Here is a 12,535-nt window from a genome sequence, read left to right as displayed (position 1 = left end):
TCAAATAAAAAAATTCAATTGCATGCATTTAAGATCCAACATCCAACAGCAACAAAAGAGAGCAAAGAGAGAGGGAGAGAGAGAGAGAGAGAGAGAGAGAGAGGAAAAAACTAAAACAGAGTAGCAAAATGGTGCTTGTTGAGGTTGGGGATTTTTGAGGCCAAATTTTCAATGGCTAACATAGGTCTTTATTTACTTGTTTGTTTCTTTGTTTATTTAAAAATAAATATTCACCTTGAATTCTCTTTATTGAAAAGTGGGAATGGGATGGAGTGGGAGTGACATGGCCAAGTTTGCTTTTCCATAAAATTATTCCACTGTAGTGTGGAAACTCTTCAGAAGGAGACAAAAGAAAATATGTACTCACCAAATATGTACTCACAAGAGACTGTAGAAGTTCTGGGTAGAGTTGATAGTATCTGAGCCAAGGTAATTGTTGTGGAAATGGAAAGAATCTGGCTGATTTTAAAAACACACAAAACGTAATAGATACAGTTTAGAAATGAATGTGACTGTTTGGATATGGATCCTGGGGCCTCAAAGATTTCATGAAGGACTATTACATTTATGGCGATTACAAAATTAGATACTTGGTAATGCCGTTCTCTGAGACATAAAATGGTGCCAGAGAACTAAGTTTAGGGAGCAGATTATTTATTCATTAATTTACTCCACATTTACTAAATTTTGATTTGTGAAGCACAATTGTGTTAAGTACTAAGATAGTAGTGTAAAGCAAATTTCCAAGTTCCCTGTTTTCATAGAGCTTACATTTTAGTGAGAGCACTCAGACCAGAAATAAGTAAGCAAACAAATAAATTGTTTAGATTATACCATTTTGTAGAGGAAATAAAACACCATGATGACATAGGGAACAGTGGAGGCAAGGAAGCTATTTTAAGCAGGGGGTTGGCAGGTGATTTCTCCAGAATGATGTAGCAGAGACGGGAACGGCAAAGTCAAGAGTTTTGTTTTAGGTGTCTTCTGCTTAAGGTACCTTTGAGGAGCCCAAGTAGAGACTAATGGAATAATCAAGAATGAGCAGGTAAAGGAGACAGAAAAAAGTCAGAGAGGATATCTACAGCCTCTGCAGAGGAGAGGAAGGGGAGATTAACCTCTTACATCCCATAATATATAGGTTTAATTTGTATACATACTTCTTCTTTCTGTCTGTATCCTCAAGATAAGGTTGCAAGATTTAGCAAATAGAAATACTGAATGCTCAATTAAATTTGATTTTAGCGAAACAGGGAATTTATTGATGGATTAACTGTTTGATACCCATGCACTATTAGAGACATATAAAAATATTCATTGTTTTATCTGAAACTCCAATTTAACTGGACATCCTATATTTTACCTAGCAACCCTATCACAAAAAGCACTTAGCACTACTAACTTCTCCCTTCCTCCTCTGTTCCTGTCTCCTTCATTTTTCTCCTGATCTTCTCTTTCCTTCCTCTTTCATCCCCTTTCTTATTCCCAGATTTTCCACAGGGGACTTCAAAATCCTTACTCCTTCATCTTACAGAGTAATTCAGTTCTGCCATTTTCTGCCTTTTCTAGTATATCCCATGCCTCTTAATCAGAACACTGATTATAACCAAGACTAAACAGTATGGGCTGACCTACGTGAGAAGGCAAGTTAAGGCCACAGCACACATTTACACATGGATAGGTGCTGGTGTCAATAAACTGCCAGTAGATGAAGCACAAGAATTCCATCTCAGATTTTGTCCATATTCCCTATATGTAAATGTAGGAGGCACTTGACAACATTTTTCAAATGACAAAAGGCAAGGTTCGATCTGCTTAAAGTTGTAGGCTACTAAACATGTTACTGGCAACATTTTAGTAGAAACTTCAGTTTTCTCATTTTTGCATCCAGAGGTTTCATACTAATAGTAGAAAGCAACAATAATAACAACTAATGTTTATTAGCTAATTACTACTTATGAGGCATTATATTAAACATTTCCTATGTATTACCTTAAAAGTTCCTTTTAGCTTTAACAATGTGTGATTCATTGGCACAGCATGGTCTCAGATATGACAGAGTCTGAGGAAAATTTAGAGATACATTAATTAATAATGAGATGCAATTAAATAATAATGTCTAAACATTTCCAGGGGAAAAAAAAGGTGTTGAAGTATGATGATCATCATAGAGACAAGAAATATTATTGGAAAAGGTTTCAGCAATTTGCAGTCTTCTCTCTATTAATTCCCAAACTGGTTGAGCACAGCTTCAACAATGTGTCATGCCTCAACAATTTGTCTGCATGAGAATCATTCACAGACCTAACATTTCATCCGGTGTGACTACAAGGTGTGTGGTTGGTTGAGTAAAGTCACAAGTTGCACAGATGTGAGGAGAATATGTTGTTAATGGTGTCAGTGAGAAACATAATTTAGAATTTAAAAGCATATTTCTTCTGTGCAGTTCATTGGGCTTTACAAATATTTCATTAAGCTGTATTACCCTGCTGTCAGAGGGAGGTGACTATATGGCAAATATTATAATAAACAGCTATTGAGAGGCTATTCAGATAAGAAAAGAACACTGCAATTCACAATATGTGTAGTTAAATGAGAATAGGAAATAAATATATCGACTTACATTGGCAGGCTGTGATAAAAGCTATATTGGCATTAGAGTAACTTGAAGCCATATGAAGAAAATCCCTTTTTGGCTATCCCTCAAGACGATCATGTGCATAGTGGAACCATAAGCCCCTCTGTGCAGAGTTCCACTGGAGCCCTTGAAGTCATGCAAACTGCTTGTAGTGTGTCTAAAAAGTTCACCTCACCCACACCTACCTTCCAAGGGAATTTCATGTATGTGAAGCTGGTTATGCACAGAAATGCTTGTGAAAATGACTTTTTTTGTAAATTTGCCAGATATTTGCTGCATACAAACCATCCCACATTTTAGTAGCTTACAACATTAAGCAGATAAGGTTTGCAAGTTGGTGGAGTTGTTCTTCTGGCATAACCGAGTTGCATGTTTGATGGAGCTTTCTCATGCATCTGTGGTCAACTGCAGGTTGTCTGAGGGAGGGGGTCTTGCTTGCTCCCCTGTGTTTGTGCCTTGGCTGTGACAACACTGTCTCCTTCACTTGAACTGCGTTCTTCAGTATGTTAGCCTGGAATCGTTCTCACTGGTGCAGCAGGGCTCTCAGAGGAACAGCAGAAGAGCAGACAGCCGCTGAGGCGCAGGCTGGCAACCAGCACAGTGTCATTTCTACCTCATTGCGTTGTTCAAACAGGTCACAACATCTGCCAAATTCATGGTTGAGGAAGAGCGACTCTATATTTTGATGGGAAGAGCTGCAACACTCACATTTGTAAAGGCCTGAGTATACGTAAAGGAAGGAAGAATTTGTAGCTGTTTTTGAAATCTCCCACACTTGTATAGTGAACATGTGTTATGTTTATGGCACTCAACCACTTTTAATCAGAAGTTTTTTTTTAGGGAATTTACCATGTTGTAAATACGACTTTTACCAAAAAAAAGAAAAAAAAGAAGTCTATTATGTGACCTAGACTTAATAAATAAGATATGCCTTTTGAGATTTTGACTTGGAGTACAGAAGGCACTATGAATAATTCATTTCCTGGTGAAGATGGCAGAATATGGCAGAAAGACAGATGGCAATGAACCCATTGGTGGCTTCCGGGGTATAGGAATTGCCTCTCCTTGAATCCCACACTGTGGGGTCTCCAAAGTGTGCTCCCATGCTGGTACAGGTCCTGGCTGCTGAGCCTTTAAGCTAGTTTCCCTGGCCTCCCAGAGAGTTGGAGAATTGCTAATATCCTTAGTAAATTCTTTAAATTAGCCAGAGTAATTTTCATGGATTAAAACTAAGAGTTGTGACTGATATAGTAGAAACATTGAGTATATTTCTTCATCTGTAAAACAGAATAATAATATACATTGAGAAACTGGTTCATAGTTGGCACTTAATAAATGATAGCTTCTGATGCTTTATGTTGTCTAAAAAGTTTTCATAAAACAAAATTTCTTGTTTTTCTTCTACTGGTATAGCACCAAATCATACTGGTTAGTTTTATTTTATACTTAAGTGTAAGGCTCACACTTACTTTTTCTTAAAAGGTGAAAGAGTTCAACTTTTCACTTATTTTTCCAGACAGAATATAATGGGGCTGCATAATATAGTAGAAATATATTTGAAGGGAATCAAAGGTGAGTGCCTGGTCTCATTTCTGTCACATACACCATATAAGCAAGTTGCATTTTTTGGCTCCTACATTATCCGTGGGGAAAGTGGCTGTCTTGTTCACCTCAGAGGATTACTCTGAGACTCATAAAAAATATTAGAAGCGTAAAGACTTTGAAACTATGAACTGCTATGCAAACATATGAGACTACTTTCTTAAAGAGGGATTTCTCATCTCCTTATCTATCTTATAAACAAATACCAATTGTGAGATTTTTAATATATTCTCAAAATTCATCTCTACTCTGAGCCTCCTTTAACATCGGTTTATATGTGTCCTCCATCCAGATTTAATTTAGATTGGTCCTTTCATATTTTGAATTGAAAAACTTGACATTTATTCTTGCATCCTGCAAAATAAACGTAGCTTACATCACCAAGGGAGAATTGTCTTCCAAGCCTGATTTCAAAGGAAATATCACTTTTTCTTCCTGGACCTGGCACACTGACCTATACAAAGGAGGTCAAAATTAATGTAAGGTGATGATGACTATTAACAATAATATCACTGAAAATTATCACATTAATGGTGAGAATACAAAGTCATGAAATAATTACTTTATGGTTCTATCATACCATATGTTCCTTAAGTAAATACTAGGAGTTTTCTCTTTAAATTTTTGACCTAAATCTTTCTTCTTTATACACTTTATAGTTTACAGTTATTTTCAACACTTTAACTTGTTATTTTCTTTTATATGCTCCATGGGAGAAAATTACCTAAACAATGAACAAAAAATATAATAATTATACATGGTTGACAACAAACAGAGCAATAAAATTATGTGGTACAATGAAAATTGAATTTAAAAACTGATTACATGAAGGAGTACAACCAATTATTTAAAAAACATAAAAACATAATACAATGTTTAAAACTACAAAAAGGAAATACAAAAACAATAGTAAGTAATTTATCAGAAGTGACACTTTAAGTAAAGGGCAAGTGAGACTTTAGTTAAACTTCATCTTCTTTCATTTATTTTACTGAAAGTTTAGTTAAATTCTCATAAAATAACAAACTTTCTGTTTCTTTCTTGTTTTTAATTTTTTGATAATGGTTTTATGTTTTATCCTAAACTTTTTTATCCATAAAATCTACCAAATTTTTGTTTTCATTTCAGAAATTGCTCTCTGCAAACCTTAAGTGGACCTCCAATCAGATATTATCAGTCTTAGTAACAATACTTAAAATTGTTCAACGGCCTCTCATACTTCTTTAAAAAGTATCCAACTCCTAAAGAGAACTATGAGTGCTTACATGAGGTTGTCATTGCCTACCGCTGTCCTCATAATCTATCACTCTTGTCCTCACTCACCAACTTCACCAAACCACAACAACCTTTCTTTCACTCCACTGCACATGCCAAGACCTTACATAATCTAATTCTTGTGTTTCTCTTCAACATCATTTTATTCTGTTCTCTACTCAGTATTTTTCGGCAACAATGGTTTCCATTCCATACCTTGAACACGTGAAGATTTTCTCAGCTCTCAGGGCCTGTGCTTACCAATCTCTCTATCTGAAACCATCTTCCCCCTTTTCTCATCATGTGGTCTGTTTTCTCTCAAACTCCAGATGTGAGCTCAAATGTCACATATTCACACAGCCTTTTCTTTACCACTCTGTCTAAATCATATCTCTTCTCACTCTCTCTCCTATAACTCTGATTATTTACTCATAAATAACATTTATCTTATTTATTTATTTGTTGACTTGCTTGTTGTCTATCTCTGAAGAGGAAGTTCGTTGAGAGCAGGGAGGGTGCTGTATTTCCAGTGATATGCTCAAAGCACCTACTACAATGCCAACACAATCATTATTTCTTGAACTGCTAATCTGTTACTATCCTTTCTGGTAATCTATATTTTGTGCTATCCTTTTGGGACAATATTCTCTCTCACTAAAATCTTATATTTTCTCTAAGACATTTGACTTATTAAGCCACCACACATTTTTATAATGTGTCTAGTCATTTTGATTACCAGGAGTCATATAAGAAATGAAATTTTTATTTTCAGATATTAACTAGGAAGGACTCATTTTGGCATATCTACTGTCTTGACGTGCTGGATAGTATTTTTTTTTTTCCAGTAACTAACCTCATTCTCAAACTCTTCTGTGCTCTTTAGGTAGGAAAGACTGAGAACTGTTTTTCCCAGAATCACTTTAATGCAGAATTATGGGTTAAATTCCACCAGTTTACATGAGAATTGTAAAGTAGAAGAAGAACAAAGCCTAATATTGTTCTAATAGCAGCAATGAGCTTCTCGTGATCTTTAGCACATAGTAGATAAAGTTTTCCTATAGCTCATGAGCTTTGTATAAAGAATTATCCACTTGTTGCTATAGAAAACCAAGATTATCCAGAGTGGTTTTTGATATTTATTGTACTAATTGATTTCCTAACCATTGGGGACAGTAGCTCAGATCATTGTACCCCAAGGTTTTCGATGTATGTGGGGTGTATGTGTTTTTATGTGTGTGTGTGTGTGTGTCTTAACACTTTTAATTCATTTGATAAGTCCTTTTTTAAATACCTACAGAGTATATTTGTTTTTTTCTCCCAACTAAACAATAATGGGTTAATCTCCCATAAATAGATTTTAATACACCAATTCTGCTGCCAAACTTATAAAAATAATTGACTTGACAATTGTATGTACTGGCATTTTTGTGACAGGTCACTGAAATATTCCCAAATTCACAAAGACTGGAGGTAGAGACATAAGATTTGAATCTCTGAGGTGAAAATTAGAGGTAGACTAGGGATGCACAAAACCATAAATAAATAAATAAATAAGTGCAGTTCGGGAGATCAGTAGGAAAAAACACAAAAGAGAAGATAAGATGGAGCAAAACTGACCCTACTTAGCTCATAACGTTGAAGAGACTTCATTTCCTTCCTTCAGCCTGAAAGATATAACAATTTGGTTGTGATCCAAGTAGATTGTGATGGAAGTTCTCCATATTGTGCAATAACTTATTCAAAAAGCAGGATATGTGATAACGTGGCTAAGTCCAGAATGCTGATGAAATCAAATCAGCTGACTCAATAGCCAAGTGGGCCATATGGAATACATTTCACGAGCTTAAATGACATTTTTTTGCACCATTTTGGCCAATGGAAGTTCTGGTGTGCATCCGATATTCATGTAAAAATGGGCCAAGATGACTGAATCAAATTGGAAGTCAGCTAGTCACAAAGAGCTGATAAAATCTACTCTCCCACTTTGTAGCTTAAAATTTGTGTGTTGGGTGAACTAATTACTTTTAAACTCAAGATCTTTGACTGACTTGGGAGTGTATCTATGATATGAAAATATATTATTCTGCATATTTATTTTATACTTATGTCTAGCCTATTAGGACACAGGCTCATTGAAAGAAACGTATATTTTGTTCTGCTGATAGTTTGCTTTTTTTTCCTCTGCTATATTCTCATTACCTAGAATAGTGACTATATTTGTTGGCTGAATGAGGAAATGAATTAGAGAATACAACTAGTTAGACTGTGAATAAAATTCTCAGTGTAAAACACACTAAGGGCTAGTAAAAGTATTGAGATATTCAACTATCAAAGGCTATCAAGGTTTCTCTAAAATGCCTCCCCATGGATACATTACGTTCAGCAGTTCTCAAACGTTTGGCCTCAGGGCCTCTTTACACTCATGGAAAATATTGAAAAATACAAATGGCTATGGTGTATGTAGTTTATAAATATCGGTATTTATTGTATTGGAAATTACCACTGAATTTTAAAACATGTATTAATTCATGTTAAAATAATAAGTCTATTGCATGCAAACATAAATACTTTTATAAAAAATAACTGTTTTCCAGAATAAAAAACAAATTAGTGATAAGAGTGACATTGTCTTGCATTTTTTAAATTCTCTTTGACATTTGTCTTAATAAAATAAAATAACAGCTGAATTCTCATATCCACTTCTGCATTTAATCTTTGTGAATATGGTGTATTGGTTGAAGTATGTGAAGACAATTTAGCCTCATGCAAATATGTAAAGAGAAAGAAGCATGTTAATTGCTTTTCAGAAACTTGTACTCCTCTTTTATTCTACACCAAAACTTGTCAAATCATGGCTTCTTTAAAGTTAGTTGCAATGTAGAATCCAAAACTTTATCAATGAACTATTTACACTGTGTTGCATTAAAATCAAATGGATTCAGCATTTTCTGTGAAAATACATTTTACCTTCACATAATTTTGTAACATCATTTATTGGTCATTTGAAATGTATTTGTTCATCGACTTATTAAAATATTACAAATGTTTATACATTTCATTATATAATGTTTAAAAAGCATATTTATCAATATCACATCCAATCTCATCAGAAATGTCTTTATAGTGAAGCTCCCAAACTCATGGGATTGGATACATGTTTTCTAAAATTTTAATTTTCAGTTGAATGCTCAACTTTTATTATTAGCAAAAACCAATGTTACCTGTTTTTCATGAAGTGACAGGCTCACATTATTTAATCTTGAAGAAATGCTTGACAAATACCCAATTCTCAATAAACACAGTCTATCTGTCATTTTTTCAAGTACAAATTGTATTCAGTGAAGCAAAGCAAATATTTCGGATTACAATTCAAACAATTGCCAGTGATTCTCTTGAGAGCAATCATTATGAAATAAAAGTGTTTTGCATATTTCCTATTGTATCACAATAAATACTACAAAGATATGTACTCAAGGGTCAAGAAGTAATAAAATTAAAAATTGTTGCTATTTAGTCATTCTGAAAGGAAAAAAATTATTTCCTCTATCCTTAAGCTCAATACAGAACTCTTCTGTAACCAGATGTGTGTGGGTTGTTCACCACAGACCAAGCAATTCCTTAGCAGATGCTGTCTTAGTCCATTTTGTGCTGCTCTTACAGAATACCTGAGACTGGGTGATTTATAAAGATCAGAAATTTGTTTCTTACAGTTGTGGAGGCTAAGAAGTCCAAGATCCATGGCACTGGCATCTGGTGAGGGCTTTCCCTCTGTGTCCTCATATGGAAGGAAGTGGACAGGCAAGTATGAATCCACTTCCCAAAGCCCTTTCAACAGAGGCATTAATCCATATGAAGGCAAAGCCCTCCCAACCTAAACACCTCCTAACACTGTGGCATTGGAAATTAAGTTTCTGGTGAATGAAATTTGGAGGACACATTCAGATTATAGCATTCCACTTGGTCCCCAAAACTCATGTTCTTCTCATTCTCATATTTTATTTTATCCCTGTAGCCCCCAAAATCTTAATGTTTTTCAGGCTCAAATTTTCCTACAGGTGTGGTCTGTGAATTAAACAAGTTATATACTTCCAAACTATATTAGCAGGACAGGTCTAGAGTAGATATTCCCATTCCAAAAGGGAGAAATAAGAAAAAAAAGAAAGAAGTATCAGGTCCCAAGTAAGTACAAAACCCAACATGGCAAACAATATTAAATCCTAAGGCTTGAGCATATATATATACACACACACATATATATATATATATAATATATATAGTATACATATATACATATACACATGTGTGTGTATATATATTTAATTGCATGTCTTGCCACTTAGACACACTGGGGTGGGAGTTGGGACCCTGAGCAGCCTTGCCCCCCATGGTTTTACTGTGTGTGGTCCACACTTTCTTTCACACATTGAAGTTGTATGCCTGCAGCTTTCCCAAACTGGCATTGCATGCTGGTGGTGCTACAGTTCTGGGGTCCAAGGAGTGGCCCCACTCTTATGGTTCCTCTCGGCATTGCCCTAGTGAAGACTCTCTGCAGTGTCTCTATACCTGCAGCAGGTCTCTACCTGGCTCTGAGACTATCCCATAATTCAATTCAATTCAATTCAATTCTGACACCATCTACCTGGAGGTAGTGTCAGATACTACCTTCTAACCTCAAGACTGGCTACTTACCAGACTGGCTACAAACCGGATTTCATGTAACTCCCTTCTTTGGGTTTGATTAGCTTGCTAGAACAGCTCACAAAACTCAGGGAAACACTTATGTTTACCATTTTATTATAAGGGAAATTACATAGGATACAGATGAACAGCCAGAAATGGTTGGGGCAAGGTCTAGGGTGGTGCAGAGCTTCCATGCCCTCTGAGTGTGCCACAACCCAGCACCTCTCCTTCATGTGTTCAGCAATCCAGAAGTTCATCAAATCTCATTGTTCAGGAGTTCTTTAGATCTTAATATCCAGCATCCTACCCCACATTTCTTGGAGATTGGTGGGTGGGGCAGCAAGTTCCACACATTCAATTCTCTAATCACTTGGTCTTTCTGATGACTGGCCCCATCCTGAAGCTTTGTGGAGGCTTCACCCTAAGTCACTTCATTAGTATAAATTTAGATCAAAAGGGGCTAATTACAAAGAACAAAAGACATTCCTACCACCCAGTAAATTCCAAGTGTTTTGGATTCTTTGTGATAGGAACTAGCAACAACAACAAAAAAAAAACAAATACGTTTTATATTATGGCACAATCATCCTCTCGCTTTTTTCTGTCAGAGTACAGAGCCGAAGAATATAATGGTACTACCACAGTTGGTACTAGTACCTTGATTCATGTTAAGGTACCAGTAGTTTTTTACCCATGGCTGTTTTCTTAACATTACAGAAAATATCATGAGGGTAAAAAGCAGATAATGTTTTAGTATCACTATGACCCCCTGCTACAGACCTCCTAAAAGGGTTTCAGGGACACCTAGGGGTTTGTAAACAGTATTGGAGAACCAACACCTTGAGTAATTTATAAAGGTGGGTTTCTCAGTCATCTAAGATTAGAATCCTGACACTTGGTAGCATTAAAATCAGACTCATTTATATGAAGCAGGCTTACACAGGTTGCTAGAGCAGGATGTGCACCTGAATGATATATTTTAATCATAGAAGGAAATATAACTGCCACACAATTTGGTTGTCTTTTTACTGGTGTTGTCAGAGGTGTTGGAACCAAAGTGACTCCATCTTGAGTAGAGGCTGGGTAAAATAAAGATGAGACCTACCAGATTGCATTTCCAAGAGTTTAGGCATTCTTAGTCACAGGATGAGATAGGAGGTCAGTGCAAGATACAGGTCAGAAGGACCTTGCTGATAAAACAGGTTGTGGTAAAGAAGCCAGCCAAAACCCACCAAAACCCAGATGGCGATGAAAGTGACTTCTGGTCATCCTCCCTGCACATGATACACTAATTATAATGCAGTAACATGCTAACAGATGCTTCCTCCAGCGCCAACAGCTTTACAGATGCCATGGCAATGTCCAGAAGTTACCCTATATGTTCTAAAAGGGGGAGGAACCCCGAGTTGCAGGAATTGCCCAGTCTTTTCCAGGAAAACTCATGAATAATCCACCCCCTGTTTAGGATATAACCAAGAGACAACTATAACTATATTTGGTCGAGCAGCCCATGCTATTGCTCTGCCTATGGAGTAGCCATTATTTTATTCCTTTGCTTTCTTAATAACTTTCTTTCATTTTATGGACTAGCCCGAAATTCTTTCTTGCAGAAGTCCAACAACCTTCTCTTGGGGTCTGGATCGGGAACCCTTTCTGGTAACAGTGTCAACAAACACCTGGGGTGCTCTTTTTTCCAGGAATATAGTAGGCTTACATTTCTCTGTCCTTATTTCAAATTAGGCGTGCTATGTAAGTTGTTTTGGTCAAACTGAGTGGTAGTGCTAACTGAAATTTCTTGCTAGTCTTTAAGACTCAGCAAGTAGACTGATATACCATGCTTCTGCTAGGAGGAGCCAAAATTAAGCCAAGACCCTCCTGTTTGTGGATCATGTTGTCCCAACCCACTGCAGGTGAAAAATTCCCAAAGGATAGCAACCTCTGTGCCAGGACACACTTGGTATCTGGATGTGGATGAACAAGAAGCTCAGCCAACCTTGCAAAATTCAACTCCAAATGGAAGGGGGGCTGGGGATTTACCCCACTCACAGCCCAGTGACATCATGCAATGCTGCGCACCTGATGCTAATACCTCCTCAGCTATACCCAGAACCATTGTCAAGGGTGGATGGGAACATGAGGTGGCTGAGGACTGAGCTCGGAAAGGGAAGGCTATGTGGAACTGTGGCAGGCCAGGTCTCACTAACAGCTGAATAGGCAGGACTGCATGACTATTTCAGCACTGACTGAGTGGTGAAGTTAAACATTAAAAATTGATAGAGCCAGTGCCCATATGCAAAGGCTGGAATGGAACAAAAGCCCACCAAGAGTTTTGCCCAGGCCTTTCCTTGGCCTTGAAGCATGACA

General features: G+C 36.6%; 1 long non-coding RNA gene across 1 annotated transcript; it reads right to left on the bottom strand.

Annotated features, from left to right (window-relative positions):
• Nucleotides 1–367: 367 nt before the first annotated feature.
• On the bottom strand, nucleotides 368–3,519 carry LOC129464761 (uncharacterized). Its single transcript, XR_008651718.2, has 3 exons — nucleotides 2,944–3,519; nucleotides 1,990–2,059; nucleotides 368–459 (listed from the first exon to the last, which is right to left on the bottom strand). It is a non-coding gene; the product is annotated as an uncharacterized lncRNA (long non-coding RNA).
• Between the last annotated feature and the right edge of the window lie 9,016 nt (nucleotides 3,520–12,535).

The sequence above is a fragment of the Symphalangus syndactylus genome, chromosome 16 (assembly GCF_028878055.3).
Source record: "Symphalangus syndactylus isolate Jambi chromosome 16, NHGRI_mSymSyn1-v2.1_pri, whole genome shotgun sequence".
Lineage (NCBI taxonomy): Eukaryota > Metazoa > Chordata > Mammalia > Primates > Hylobatidae > Symphalangus > Symphalangus syndactylus.
This window is presented reverse-complemented; position numbering and strand designations above follow the sequence as displayed.